Below are 15,624 nucleotides of genomic sequence, written 5' to 3'. Positions count from 1 at the left end.
ATTACATATTTTGACCACCTTAATAAAAATACTGAACACTCTGACTTGCAAATCACAAGAATTTTGGTTCAATAAAAATAAGAGTAATGCTACATTCACAATATTTTCATAATAATTTCACAACAAATATTTTGTGCTAAGCTATTATTAATTCTAATTTGACCCAATATTGACATTAATTTTTTACCCACCAATTAAATTTTATTTCATAAAATTTGTTATGAAATTGTTGTAAACATAATGTTACTCCAAAAATAATTCTATCCCCTAAAGCATAATTCTTAACCCCTTAAACCAAAAAATGAAAAAAGAAAGAAAAAGAACAGCTTAAAAAAAAAAAAAAAATCCCAAATGACAACAAAAATAACTCAAATAAAAACAACATCAAGGAGTGAACAAATTATTCAAAAATAATCATTTTCAAAACAAAATGATAAAAATCACTAATAATTCAAAATTCTAATTCGTTCAACCCATTACATAAAAATAATCTTTAATTTCATTTTTCCTTAAAATACGATGTCAAGAGAGATATTGTAGTGTTCCTTGATGGTGTTGAGAGTTATGCTATTTTTGGCTTTGCAGTCACAACAATTTTGCTCTTCTTATTGATTTAGCTCACAATTGTTGCAAATATCATTCCTCTCTCTCTCATCTCTATTATCATTTTAGACTTTTTCTCACTTTATTACTCTAATCTCAGCATTTGTAGTTCTTACTTTATCTCTTATCAGTGATTTTTTCTCTCTTTGTTAGTAGAAAGAATTTGTAATATTCCATGTACTCATATGTTTTTTTTTGTAACATTAATATATAAATTAATTTTTATTAGATTTTGTATAATTTAAGCTCTTAATGATCACTCTAAAAAAACTTCTTAGACTTGTGATTGTTGTAAGACCAATTATCCTTTTAATTTTTTTTTATTTTAATTTTATAATAGGAGACAAAGGCTTAAGTGACGTAGCTTGATGCAGATCAGTTAAGGGAGAAAAAAATATTTTAATATTTTATGTTATTTTATCATTTTTAGTGGAATTAGGATTTATTTGCCTTTATAAGTTCAAATAAAATTCTTTTCCTAGTTGAATTAGGATTTTAATTGTTTTTCTTTTTCTAGTTAAATTGTTTTTCCTTTCTCAAGTAGAAGTAGGTTTATTATTTCTTTTCCTAAAATGAGTAGGAAAAATTCTACTACTATAAATACTTTTTATAGAGAGGTTGATTATTATTATGCGTTGATTAAAAAAAGTTTGTTAAAGATGTTTTTTCTTTTATTTTGCCTACTAGCCTAGTGTTCTTGTAGAACTTAAGTTTCGTGGAAGAGTTGTAGTAATTGAGTGTTACAGACTCTGCTTCTACACACTCACATTGCATCATATTGTCCTTACCTTAGTCACTTGTATAGTTTACTGTAGAACGACTAAATTTCTAGTTTGAAATAAAGTCAAACAAGTAAAATAGTTTCATAAATGTGAATTTGTATTGATGGATATATGGTACAATTCTTTGTGATTACAAAAAAGTGATCCTCTTATTCGATCTCCTTAAAAGACTTATTAATTGGAATTGTGGTAATGTGATTTTGACTTGAACACCAAATATCCTTCAATTTGGCTGACAGAGGGATCGAAGACCCTTGAAACAGAATTACAATGAATCTCTAGCTATGAGTTTGTTAGAAATTCTTTGTTCTTCACGTTCTTCGTGTGTTCTTTGTGTTCTTCGTGTGTTCTTCTTTTTTTGAAGGTTTGTGGTGGAAGTTCTTCGGTGCTTTGGAAGCTTAAATCTGTAGAGTTTCGCTAATTTGTGGTTTGTTGAGGTTTCTGGAGGATTTTGAGCTTGATTCTAGTGAATTTTGAGATCTAGGAAAATGATTTGGATGATTTCTCTTCGAATGTTCTTTATATTCAAAGGTTTGTGGCAGAAGTTTTTCGGGGCTTTGGAGGCTTAAATCTGTAGAGCTTCACCGATTTATAGTTTCTTGAAGTTTCTAGAGGCTTTTGAGCCTGATTCCAGTGACCTTTGAGATCTAGGAAGATGATTTGGATGATTTTTCTTCGATTGTTCTTCGTATTAGAAGTTGGAGTTCTTGAAATTTCAGGAGGCTTCAGGGCTTGATTTCAGCAGAGTTTCCGTACTTCTGAATCTTCTTTGATGTTGCCTGTGGTATGAATGTCTTGGTGTGCGTGTGTATGTGTGTTGAAATGCCTTAGGAAGACTTCTATTTATAGGAGTTTGGGGGTGGGTGAGCGACACGTGGGGAAGTTTGATTGGTGACATGTGTCAGTCTATTGGAGGAGCTTTAAGGCTTTTTCTCCAAGATACGTGGCATCTTATGATTGGCTGAAATGTTTTGATGTTCAAGGTGACACATGTCAGCACCCGATTGAATTGCCTGCATCATTGTTTACATGCACTTAATTGCTTACACGTGTTGATGTGTGATTGGTTTTTGCAAATATTTTATGTTCCTATTTCAACGATACTTGGCAAATTTCTGTTGATTTTTGAATAGTGACAACAAAACCTAGTAGCAATACGTGGTGCTTTGTAATTGGCCGTACTTTGTGGACTTGGTAGTATAATGTTTCAGCTTGTGATAGGTAGGGAATTTTCCCTCTATATTTACAAAATCAAAAACAGATAAAATCGTGTCATTGAAAATTTTCAAAAGCAAAAGAAGAAATTCATTTGATTGAGAGAATGAGAGACAAAGAACGATACATAACTCCCTAGCATGTCATTATAAGCAAATTCACATTAAAAAAGAAAAAAGAAGAAGAAAAAAAAAAGAACTGATACAAGGGGCACCACTACTCAAAGTTTTACATGCCACCAACATTTTCAATGAGGATTTATGACATGACCTTGTTACCAATACTCTTGCTTCTAAAGCCATGTTAACTTTTCTAAGTTTATCACTCAGTCACTCACACACACACGACATAATGTTCCAAAATTTGGAACCAAAACAGCAAATAGAACAAGACCCAATTCATCATTTTTTTTATTATTTGAGCTACCATAATTTTTTTTTCTTCTGATTTTCTTTTCTTCCAACCCAATTTAGCATACAAAAGGACCCTTTTCCTCTCTCAATTTCCAAGGCAGTTAGCAGCAAAACTTAAAACTAAAATTAACCGTTTCACCAAGTTAAACATAGAATCCAACCCAACCACACTTGTCTTAGTCTAGTCTGTGCCTCTCTTTGTCAACTCAAATGCTATCACTCACAGCTAGACATGACAAAACGGGTGGGTCGAGTCAAGTTCGGGTTGGGTCAATCGGGTTGCGGGTAAAAACAGGTCGTTTTAAGCGGGTTAAAAAGGGTTTGGGTCAATCGGGTTGCGGGTTGGGTCATGTTGGGTCTGGTTGACCCGTATTTTCATATGATTTATTTATTTATTTTTATAAAGAAAACAACATGTATTTTCCATTTGGAAAGTTATGTGACAAATTACTTGATGTAAAATGCATTACTTTGAATTCACCATTTATATCAAGAATGAGCTCAGTTAAACTTATTAATACTTATTCAATAATTTTAAAATTATACAAATCCTAACATTGCTTTCTAAAACAAAATAACATAAAGATAAGTAAAACAAATACACAAGTTTTATTTATATACAATATCAACATTCCAAAATATAAAACAAAATTACAAATGATTTATTGGATAACTCATTTGATAAAGAATAAAAACACATAAAAAATTTACAATTTTGAAAATTAATTTTAGAATCTATTATCAATTATGGCTGACACTCTATTTCAATTTGAGATATACATTCAAGTTTGATTGTTTGCATATTTATATATGGTCTCTTTTATGAATATCATATTATTATTAAGCAACACATACTCTAGAAAACATCATAATTTATTATGAAAAGCCGTTTATTTTGGACATAAATTGTTAAAAAAATAGGTCTAAGCATTCATAATTTATGTTAATTTGATACTTTAACTTCACTATTTTCATACTTGTGAATGTTTCTCATACATGTCTACAATTTTAAATCTATATTTTTAACTTTATTGTAGCCAGATTATCTTGGCATGTACTCTGCTATTTGATATCTAAAATTTTTTACTCATTACAGAATGCTCAACCATTCATTTTTCAATTAATTTTTATGCAGTTATGTAAATGTATCAATTGTTTCCTTAAAGCTCACAACAAACAATTAAACAAATATTGTCTTAATTTTACTATTTTTTTTACCAAAAAAAAAGGTTTAAAAAAATGGTTTTGGTTCGAGTTCAGGTTGCGGGTTGGGTCAGGTCGCCAGTCGAGTTGCTGGTCAAGTCGGGTTGACCTGCAAAAAACATGGGTCAAGTCATGGGTCAACCCGTTTTTGCTTCGGGTAAAAAAAATCGAGTTCAAGTTAAGAATTTTTCGAGTCGAGTCAGAAAATTCTAACATGTTTTGCCATGTTTACTCATAACAAAGAAAACAAGACCCAGTTCATCATTTAGTATTGTCTTCGCTACCAAAAGAAATAATATTAACAAACATTAATAATAACAATACCTCAGCATAGTTGTCCTTCTTGCGAGTGACACGCCCAATGAAATGCTCACCGGGGAGTGCATGGTCACACTCACACATGACAACGAAGCCAGTTTCTACCACCTTGCAAAAACCCTTCCCTTTAAAATCCAGTGACTCGCACACCTGCTCCAATGTCTGGCCTCTCTTTGGGAAGCATGACTTGTTGGGCTTACTGGGCTGTTGTTTGGTTTGGGCCGAGTCTTTGGGGAATGAGGCTTGGGTAGATAGTGAGAAGTGGAGAGTTCGGAGAAAGGGTCGCGTGATAGTTAAGTGTGTGAGCCTGAGGCCGTGGCTAGGCATAGTCACTATTTTTTTTGGGGGACTTTCAACCCTCAAGAAACAAGAGGATGTTTGTGTTATTTTGTTTGGGATAGAGGGAAGTTTGGTCATTAAAGAAAGACTGTACACTTTGAAATTTCAATTTTCAAATTCATTTGACAAATTTTGTTAGCTACTGTAGCAAAGCTCCTTCTTTCTCCAAGCTCTTCCTTCCTTCTTTTTCTTCTCTCCATCTTCAAATTTTTTATTTATTTTTTTACTTTCTCTACTTCCGTTCCACTCTCTTCTTCCAAGCCCTCAAAACTCAAGATAGTTCTTCCCTTAAAATAAGGATCTCAAAAGCAAAAACCCAAACCCAAACCCAAACCCTTAAAATAACAATCTTGGAATCGAAGTAAAAAAACCCAAACCCAAAAATCATGATCCCGGCCCTGGGTTTTGACGATCTCGGCACCGGGCCAGCTTGGGTTTGACCATCTCGGCATAGGAGTGGCTTGGGTTTGTGTTCTTTGGGTTGGTCTTGATTCATTTTTTGTGTCCTTGGGTTGGTCTGGATTTGTTATGAATTTTTCTTCTTCCTCTGCTAAAATGGTAAACCATTGCAATAGCGCAATCACAAATTTCCGGGATGAAACTTCAATGTGGCACAGGGAATCGCCTTGGCCACCATTCACCTCTATCGACAGTCAGGGCTGGCCTTCCTCACAACTGCTATCATTAATCTGGAACTCGCGATGTCGGAAATGGGAGGTGTCGATTACTGCCACAGATCGACCGTTGAACACCACTTCACTATTGCCTTCAATTTTAGCAAAACAGCTATAAATATTTGTTCAGACTTAATCTCCTTCCATCTATTTCATGCCATAACTCTGTTCCATCGAGGGGACTTTGAGGGACACTATCGGTGCCATAATCTGGCCTTTGGGGAATGCTGCAGTGCCTGTGCCATTGCTAGACCCCTGGACCCCGAAGAAGAATTTTTGAGTATGGATGGGTATACACAAATGTACCCTGACGAAGTAGAGCGAGTTAGAGAAGTGAGAAAGCAACTCGAAACCCTAAATTGGATAGCACATGGTCGGGTCCAGGCTTTTAAAGAGGACCTTAGGCTGCACAAAATTTATCAAGAAATGGAAGAAATGCAAAAGAATAAAAGACAGATTCAAGCTAGATATCTCTCTGCAAGGGAGAATTTCGAAAACACAAGATTCCATCTCAGAGAAAATCCAGTCAATGAAGTGTTAGAGTTGTCAGAAAAGAAAGAGTTCATCCCACAACAAGAAAAAAGACTTAATACAATGAAAAAAAAAACCATTGCAATAACAACTAATATCGTTGTAATAGGTGTTATTGCAACGACAAAAAAGTCGATGCAAGTCGTTGTAATAAACTCTGAGGCAATAGGTTTATGCAACACTAGATTTTCGTTGCAATAGATTCTATATATTGCAACGATTTATATATTGCAACGGTTTATTTTGAAAATCTCGTTGCAATAGGTTATTTTTTTATTAAAAAAAGTAATAGGTTTATGTAACACTAGATTTTCGTTGCAATAAATTCCATATATTGCAATGATTTACTTTGAAAATCTCGATGCAATGTGTCATTTTTTTATTAAAATTTTTCTAAAATTTAAAAAATAAATAAATCATTTTTTAAATAATAATTTTTTCATTAACCTATTTTGCAATTCAAAAACCATTTCTAGGTACTATACTAACAAATTAAAGATATGCATAAAAGATAAAAAATTCGAAATACTTCATTTCAATACATATGTCAAAAAACACAAATATATGCACAATTTGTTGAATTTACATTCAAACACATAGTTTCAAAGAGTATGCAAAAATCAATACAACATGAAAGAAAAGATTTAACAAATATACACGTGTTTGAATGTATATTCAACAAATATTGATTTTTGTTGAAACTTACCATCTATTCTCTGAATTACTCACTTCTATTACATTAACAAAATTTGATGTGAAATAAAGATTTAACCTATTACAATAATCTAGTTCAATTTGAAATAAAAACTTACCTATTGCAACAATATATCTTAATGTAAAATAAGAGTTACCTATTACAACAACACATTTTAATTATTGCTATAATCTCATATTGATGCAATAAATTTAAGTTACTATTACAAAAAAAAAAAAAAAAAAACCTAGAGATGTAATAATATATATATTACATCTATTTTTTTTTTTATTATTATTATTTTTTTTATTATTATTTATTTTTTTTGCAAAAATACTTGTTGTATTATGTCTTTTTTCTTGTAGTGACATTTTCAAAAAAATGCTCTATGACAAGGAGTTCAAGTTGACTATCGGAATTGAAGAGCTCAAAGGACATTTGGATAGGAATAAGTTGGTGAGGGGGAAGTGGATTTTGGCAGAGGCCCTGGGGTTAGCCAGTTATCAAGCTAGTTGGGAAATTTCAGAGAATTCTTTATGCTGCATGAGGTTCTTGAAGGGTGATTATATTGATCATATAGAGAGTTATCATATGCCGACTTTGTCAGAGGAGGTAGAAGAGGTTAAGATTAGTTCAAGAATTCATATGTGGTCCATGTCAAAAATGTTTGATACTTTATGTCCGTCCCAAGAATGGTGGTGTTTTGTTCATGAAGCACGGAAGCCTATAACCCTTTGTTCATTCTTGCAGACATCGATTGAGCATAGTTTAGGATTCAAAGACACTAGTTTCCCCATAAAATGGGTTGCAACGCCTACTGGTCCGTCTGTTACGTTTGATGAGAATGTCGAGTGGACTGATGACTCTTTCATTGTTAGGGGTGATGACAATGTCTTGAATTGGTTATTGCTAAATAGTGAGGACATCAAATTGCAATTGGAGGACTGGACTAAATTTAATGATGTTTGCAAAAATGAAGCACTTAAGCTTTTAGACATTCTACATACTGAATTTTTGAGTCTGAAGAAACTGTGTGAGTGGAAACTCTACTTGCAGGATAAAGAATTGTGGATGATACAAATGACTACCTGGGAAACAAATGAAATGGAAGAGCTAGAACTAGAAAATTTCAGGATATTATTGGAGGATCAAATTTTTAATTGTGGTCCCCGTGAAGATGATTGGATTCGAGATAAAAAAACTTACATGTTTTACAAAATTACGAAGAATCATACACTGCAAGCCTTAGCTGAAATCTTTGAAGCAGCAAAATCAAACAATAGTATAAGATCCTTATTTAGGTCGCACGATTATCATATGGACATGTAGGTTACTTTACGTATTTTATAAGAAAAATTTATGAAACATGTAATTCTTAAAATGTCTGCATATAATTGAATGGCAAGAACTGATTCTGCATATGTTGTTTCATCTTGCTTCATTGGATCTTTTGCTTCCTAATTTTGACATTTTGCATCTGTAACTGTTCCCACCAAGCTGAAGCTCTACCCTTCAATTTGATTGCAACCAGTTTCACCTTCTTGTGATTTGGAACTTCATGATACTTGAATGTTCTCTCCACTTGATTGAACCAACAAATTCCTCTAAATTTAGACTGCCACTGAACTCAGGGTTGATTGCTACGAAAATGTAGAGATCAAATTGACAATAACTCCAAAATGTAGGAATCAAAATCGTATTTTCTCCTTTTATCAATTGCTAAAATCTTTATGTTCAAGCAAGTTACAAATCTAAGAGAAATAAGTTATGCTGGACACAAAATGTTTTATACGTCAACCCGATGAAATTGATGAAATTGTTTCATGCCCTACATTATTCATGTTACTCAACCCTACAAACCATAACCAATCAAATGAAGTTGTCAAGAATGTACCATGCAACATGACGCAATTGAAGTACTAACACCAATTAAAAGTGTAAATGAAACTTTAACAAGTGGAGATTTCAATCTTTAGCTAAGAAGAAAATAAATAGATAAATAAATAAATAAAACACCCTAAACCATGTGATTCTTTCTTGAATGTTAGAAAATAGTAATATTAGTAAAATAATAAAATGTTACCCAAGTTATGCAATTTTTTTTGGTTATTTTTTTTCCAACTTAGTGTTATTTGATCTGAACTATTGAAAAAAAAAAAAAAATTGTTCTACTCAAATGAGTTGAGCAGGTCTATCGCTTTCTACTAAAATCTATTGGGCAGTGTATTTGTATTTGACACAATTTGAACTATTTTATATTTTAGAGACCATATTTGCATTATTTCGAACATAGTGAAATAATAATATTATAAGGAACCTTTTACAATATTACACTATGATGGAAAGGCTAAATAATCTATTAAATATAGCTTTACATATATACTTTTTTCTTCTCTATTTGCATGTATAGTATTCAAGATTTCAAGTAATGTTTTTTGCTACCAACTATTTCATTCTCTGAATGTAAATCATTAGAAAGCAAGGTAAATATGTTTCTATATTCTCATTTGGGTATGTTATTTGCATATTTCAATTAGGCAATTAAACTAGGAAGCACTTGCACGAATACAGGTGTGAGTGTGATGCGGTGACATGACAATTTTTTAAAAAGTAGGACACAAGTGCTGAAAATACGTTTATTAATTAGTTATTAAATGTTTTTTTTATATTTTATATATATTGTTAAGCATTTTTTCATATAATGTTAAATATACATCAAATTGAAAGTAATAATGGATAATAAAGTGAATATATAACTATTAAATCATGTTTACAAATTAAAATGTAAAATTGAAAAAAAAAGTACAATAGTTAAAATAGTAATATAAACTTGATAATAAAATAAAAGAGGTGTGTGTCTAATTCATATATCAAATTGTTCCCAAGCCCAGTCACATTCCTAAGCCCACATAACTAAAAACAATAGATAAGTGGTAAATACTAAACAAGCAAGAAAACAGGAGCAATGTTTCATCAAAAAAAGAAAAAGAAAAAAGAGCAACGAAGAGTAAGAAGAAAAGAAGGAGAACAAAAGGAAGATGAAGGATTAGAGGCGAAGAAGAAGATCTGCGTTTAGGTGTGTGTGTCTGATTTTTTTTTTTTTTTTTAAAATTTGTGGGATGTGCATATAGTCGCATCCAGACTGAACTCCGCGTCCCAACGGTGTCCAACATGAGTAGTTACACCAGTTCTAAATTCAAATAGTTTTTAGATACATTTTCATTTTCCTGCAAAAAGGAAATCATTAGAATGCATTTATACTCAAAACATAATCAAAATTGAAAAAAAAAATTCTTACATCTATCGCCTCCCATTAAAAATCGAAGGCCACTAAAACAAGAGCAACGAAGAATAAGAATAAAAGAAGAAGAACAACGAAAGGAAGATGAAAGACTAGAGGCAGAGAAGATCTGCATTCAGGTGTGTCCAATTTTTTTTTAAAAAAAATTGTGGGACGCACATGCAGCCGCATCCCAATGGTGTCCAACATGAGCACAACTACACCAGCTCTAAATTCAAATGGTTTAGATACATTGTGTAATTTTCCTTCAAAAAGAAAACCATTAAAATGAATTTAAACTCAAAGAAGAATAAAAATTGAAGGTGTGTCCAAATTTTTTTTAAAAAAATTGTGGGATGCGCATGCAGCCGTGTCCCAGCTAAATTCAAATGGTTTAGATACATTGTCATTTTCTTTCAAAAAGAAAATCATTCAAATGCATTTATACTCAAGATAGAATAAAAATTGAAAAAAAAAAATTCTTACATCGATGGCCTCCCATTAAAAATCGAAGGCCGAATCAACAGGTTTTGTTTAATCACAATCCAAAAAAAAGGACCTGATTGACAAAGATCTCCAAGCATGGAATGAGAGCCTCATTAATAGCAATTTTTTCAAGTCCAGTGGCTGATAACAATATGGGATGTTCCCTTGAGGTAAATGTGTGGGCTTTGGCTTCTAGGAAGATCCAAAAGCTCAAAACTCTGAACGATGTAAATTATGTAGATTTCTTTTGAGTTGTCGGCTTTGGGTAGTTGAGGAAGCCTGCACCAACAAAAGTTTCTTACCCGAAGATATTTTTTGGGCCACAAGAAAGCAGTGTTGTCAAATGCTTAGCCCAATATGTAATTTGTATTTCTCATATCACATATGGGTGAGTCCATCAACTATTGTAACGGCAAGCTTTATTATCAATGAAATTTTTATCTTTCATGTTACCGTTGCAATTTAATCAATCTTCTAATTTTACCTTTGCAAAAAAAAGAAAAAAAGAAATTCTCAGTCAGTGAAGTTTGGCCCAAAACTGTTACCGTTGCTTGAATCATACATTATGGATGGATGTAAAAGACGTGTAACTTAGATGCTGGTGCTACTATGGGTGCATTGCACAGGATTATTGATGGCAAATATAAAAGTATATAAGATGCATTGGATATTTGATTGAGACTATATATCCCTTCCATCTCACACGCACATATGATTAATTGCTTTTTGTTTTGATAGTCATATGACTTTTTGCTTGACCTTAACAAATAGATGACATACAATACTTGTTAATATATCCATATGACTAATTGCTAGATCTTTTAGTGATGGAAGCAGTGGCGTACAGAAACTCATCCTTCAGATCTAGACATCCCAAGTTTCTATGTTTAACCATTTCAAACCAAAATCAAGACCTCCAAATCAACAGAGAAATGCAAAGATAGAGTGGTGAGTTTACAGGTATATATACCCAGCTAGCATTTCCTTAGATGAGTTTTGTGATGAACAATGGCAATGGCGGCTGAGGATTTTTGCACATTTTGCGAAATTGAGAATATGATAAAATAGTGGTGAAAAATGACAAATTAATAAAATCGCAAACAAAAGTTAACACGACAAATAAGAGAGTACTGCTTTTAAAATTTACACACATTCTTTAATTTGTTCATCAATAGAGAGATGCATGCGTAAAAGTGTACGTATCATAATTGAGGAACAAAATAAAGAGTTTATGGTAACTGAAACTACACATTAATGATTTTTTTAGAACCCATATCATAGGGTTTTTTTTTTTTTTTTTGAGAATAACCATATCATGGGTTGGAGTAAGATAACTCCTAACTAGTTTGAAGCCAAACTTTTATTTTAGTAATACCATAAGCTAATGTTGTTTTAAAGTTATAATTTCAAGTCTAATTTTTTTATATATATATATATATATATATATCTTGGTATTTATGAATCATAATTCTAAATAGCAAAGAAGGATTGGTTTAGAATTTTGTTTTGTGGAGAAGGGTCATCTAAGATCGTTAATTTTTTTATTTATCTCCTTCTACATATGTTATTTTATTTTCTTCTTTATATTTAAACTCTTTGTTCTTACAACTTTGCAAGTGTGTAAAATAGTTTTGATCGTTTGGGCCTGATTATTTAGGCCTAAAGGTGTTTTTTTTTCTCCCACTGAAATATTTGAGCCAAGTTATCAAGGTTTGGGATCTGAGAATTAATTAACTAATATAGAGAAGTAGGTAATATCTTTCATTTCACCCACCTTAATACCAACAAAAAAACAAAGCTAAATTATAATATGATGCTTGCCCAACATGTGCAGTAATGCTAAAATTAACTAAGGTTTGGTAATAAGAATTAACTAATATAGTCATATAGAGAAGGATTGAGATCCGGTGTAATTATAACATAATGCTTTTATTCATTAGGTGCAATACCCTACCACTTAGGTATTACACCTTATCTCAATTCGGTAGACAACTAGGAAATATCATTCATTTCACACACGTTTATACCAAAAGGCTGAATTATGATATGATGCTTTCATTCATTTCACACACATTTATACCAAAAGGGTGAATTATGATATGATGCTTGTCTATTATGTGCAATAATGCGCCAAAGACCTTATAGCTGAATTGGTACCTCTCCACGTACAAAGTGCTTGGAGGTCTAGGAGGAAAGGGTTCAAGTTGCGGGGTTAGTAGCATGTTGTAATTATCTCTAAAAACAAAATTATGTGCAATAATGCCCGCGGTAAGATGTACAAAATCAAAATGGCCATGATATGAGAACCCACTAAGATGCTTGATGTGCCATATACGACCCAACTTCCTTTTCAATCTCACATTTTTCCCATTTCTTTTTGGCCCTGTTGCACAGAGTGGTGCAAGCTTGTCCACACAAGATACGCCTTTCATTTCATATGCTAGATGAGGTGCATTTGCAAACAAAGGCACCCAACAGAAAGAGAATAGCTTCGGACCGCTTCGGTGCTCTTGTTTAAGTGTAGGGATCAAATAAAATGGTCTATGGCTATATATGCAATAACTGGTCTAAATAACTTTTCAATGGAATGCAGCTGGGAATAGCAAAGGAAGAGTGTGAAGTCTTAGCCAACTTTTAAAGTTACCTATTGGCCCAAATGGAGGAGAAGTACGTCTAGCTCAAGTTAGGCCACCATGGCACCAACTCATTCGTGTGAAGGAAAAGAATTATTAAAATCAAGTTTTTGACCAAATTGCCGGATAAGATAGTAACTTCAATTTAAGACAGTATCACTAAGCATTTAGTTTGGTCCAGTGCATTATAATAGTAACACGTGTTCACTTTTAACCACGTATTCATTTTTTATCACGTGTAATTATCATAACAGGTCAAATACATTATAGACACGGAACTGAAGTTTTTTGTCACTAATATGGGCTAGTTAAGTAGTGGAATGTTGCCTCTCCCACCCCTGAACCAATGCTAAGTTTAGGCAATTGCCTATGACCAAAATTGACTATTTAAAAAATTTAAATGGGGCCTAACATGGCTTGAGTAGTATCTAGCATCTCCTCTTGCAAACAGAAATGAACCAAAAAAAAAAAAACATGAAATTTTTTTGCATTGATCTAGTATAAACAGTGTAGTATGGAATGAAGTAGAGAGAGTCTATTTCGTAGTTAAGATTTTATTGCATTGATCTAGTATAAACAGTCAAATTATTTAAATTTTTAAATGATATCATTGATATGACACCAGATACCCTTCTAAATGTGTAATATCTAATTTAAAACATGAAATTGATTCCTTTTGTAAATTTGTCGTTTAACTTTCATAGCTTTGTCCCATATAGGAAGTTCAGCAAACTTTTGATAGGAAGATTTGAAATAGATTTGTCCCATATAATAAGATTTGAACCTTTAACATCCACTCTAATCAAATATGTAAATATGAAATGGACCCTTGTTCATAAATTTTTCCTATATGAAAACATTGAAAATTTTATAGAACTTTTGATAAGTTTAATAGATAGGACGAAATTTTATTAGATTTATCTTATAGGATCAAATTTGAAACTCTCATATTTGCTTTATGATGTTTGTTTTTTTTGATATAGGTAGGATTTGAATTCAAATACTTCGTTTAACTCTAGAAACTTTAATAATTGAACATCTAACGTTAAAACATGAACTCGTGACGAATATGGTTTGTTTTAGTGTGACACTTGGATCTGTGACATGTTTACTCATGTGATTATTATTTATGCTCATTTTCCTTGATGGAATGTTCCCACAAAAAATGTCACATAAAGAAGGATACAATTTGTGTCCAATGCTTTTTTGCACTAGATATGCTAAAATGTAGTTACGTGTCCAAAACTAAATATGTGCCCAAATCGAATTGTATATAGTGTAAAAAGGCATAGGAAACCTTCACCCCAATAAAGAGAACATCAACCACAAATGCAAAGTTGAAAGTTTGTAAATAGTTTTAATAATTTGGATTTAAATTAAAAAGATGAAATGTGCACAATATTTCCACAACAAATTCTAAATAGCAGATTATTGTTAACTGTTATTGGTGGGTAAAAAAGTAATTTAAGTGATGGATTCAAATTAGAATTAGTAACAATTTATCACATAAAATTTGAAGTAAAAATTTTATAGAAGTATCTCTAAAAAAAAAAAAAAAGTTATAGAAGTAAAACTTCTTTTAATTAAATGTGATGGGTAGATGGATATTTTTACTTTAATTTTAATAAGATTTTTTTTTTTTTGGGTGGATCGGCCGGTCAGGTGGGAAGGAAACAAGAAGAACCGAAGGAAAGAAAGATCTTGGGCTTGATTATTTGGGCCTAAAGCTGGTTTTTTTTCCCTGAAATATTTGAGCCATTTTTTTTTTTGTTGAGAAGAAGGTAAGAAGAGCCAATGTATGAAGGTTTGGGATTTGGGAATTAACTAATATAGTCATGCAGAGAACTAGGTCATATCATTCATTTTATATACGTTTATACCAACCCCTCCCACCCCAAAAATAAGAAGAAGCTAAACTATGATATGAGGCTCGCCCAATATGTGCAATAATGCTAAAATTAGAAGCTTCAGCTGTAAGAGTAAGAAGTACAAAATGGCCATGATATGAGAACCCACTAAGATGCTTGATGTGCCATATACGTACGACCCAACTTCCTTTTCAATCTCACATTTTCCACACTTCTTTTTGGCCCTTTTAATCTTGCCTTTTGTTTTGTACAGAGTTTGGTGCAAGCCCAATTATCTTGTCCACACAACATAGGCCTTTCATTTCATATGTTAACTGAGGTGCATGTGCAAACAAAGGCACCCACAGAAAGAGAATAGCATCGGTGCTCTTGTTTGAGTGTAGAGATAAAGAAAATGGTCTATTCCTAATGCATTAACTGGTTTAAAAAACTTGTCAATGGAATATTGCAGCTGGGAATAGCAAAGGAAGAGTGTGACTGTGAAGTCTTAGCCAACTTTTAAAGTTACCTATTGGCCCAAATAGAGGTGAACTTCGTCTACCTCAAGTTAGACCACCATGGCACGAACTCATTTGTGTGAAGGAA

This window comes from Castanea sativa, chromosome 5, assembly GCF_040712315.1.
Source record: "Castanea sativa cultivar Marrone di Chiusa Pesio chromosome 5, ASM4071231v1".
Classification (NCBI taxonomy): Eukaryota; Viridiplantae; Streptophyta; class Magnoliopsida; order Fagales; family Fagaceae; genus Castanea; species Castanea sativa.
The sequence above is the reverse complement of the archived record's forward strand: the minus strand, read 5'-3'. Positions refer to the sequence as shown.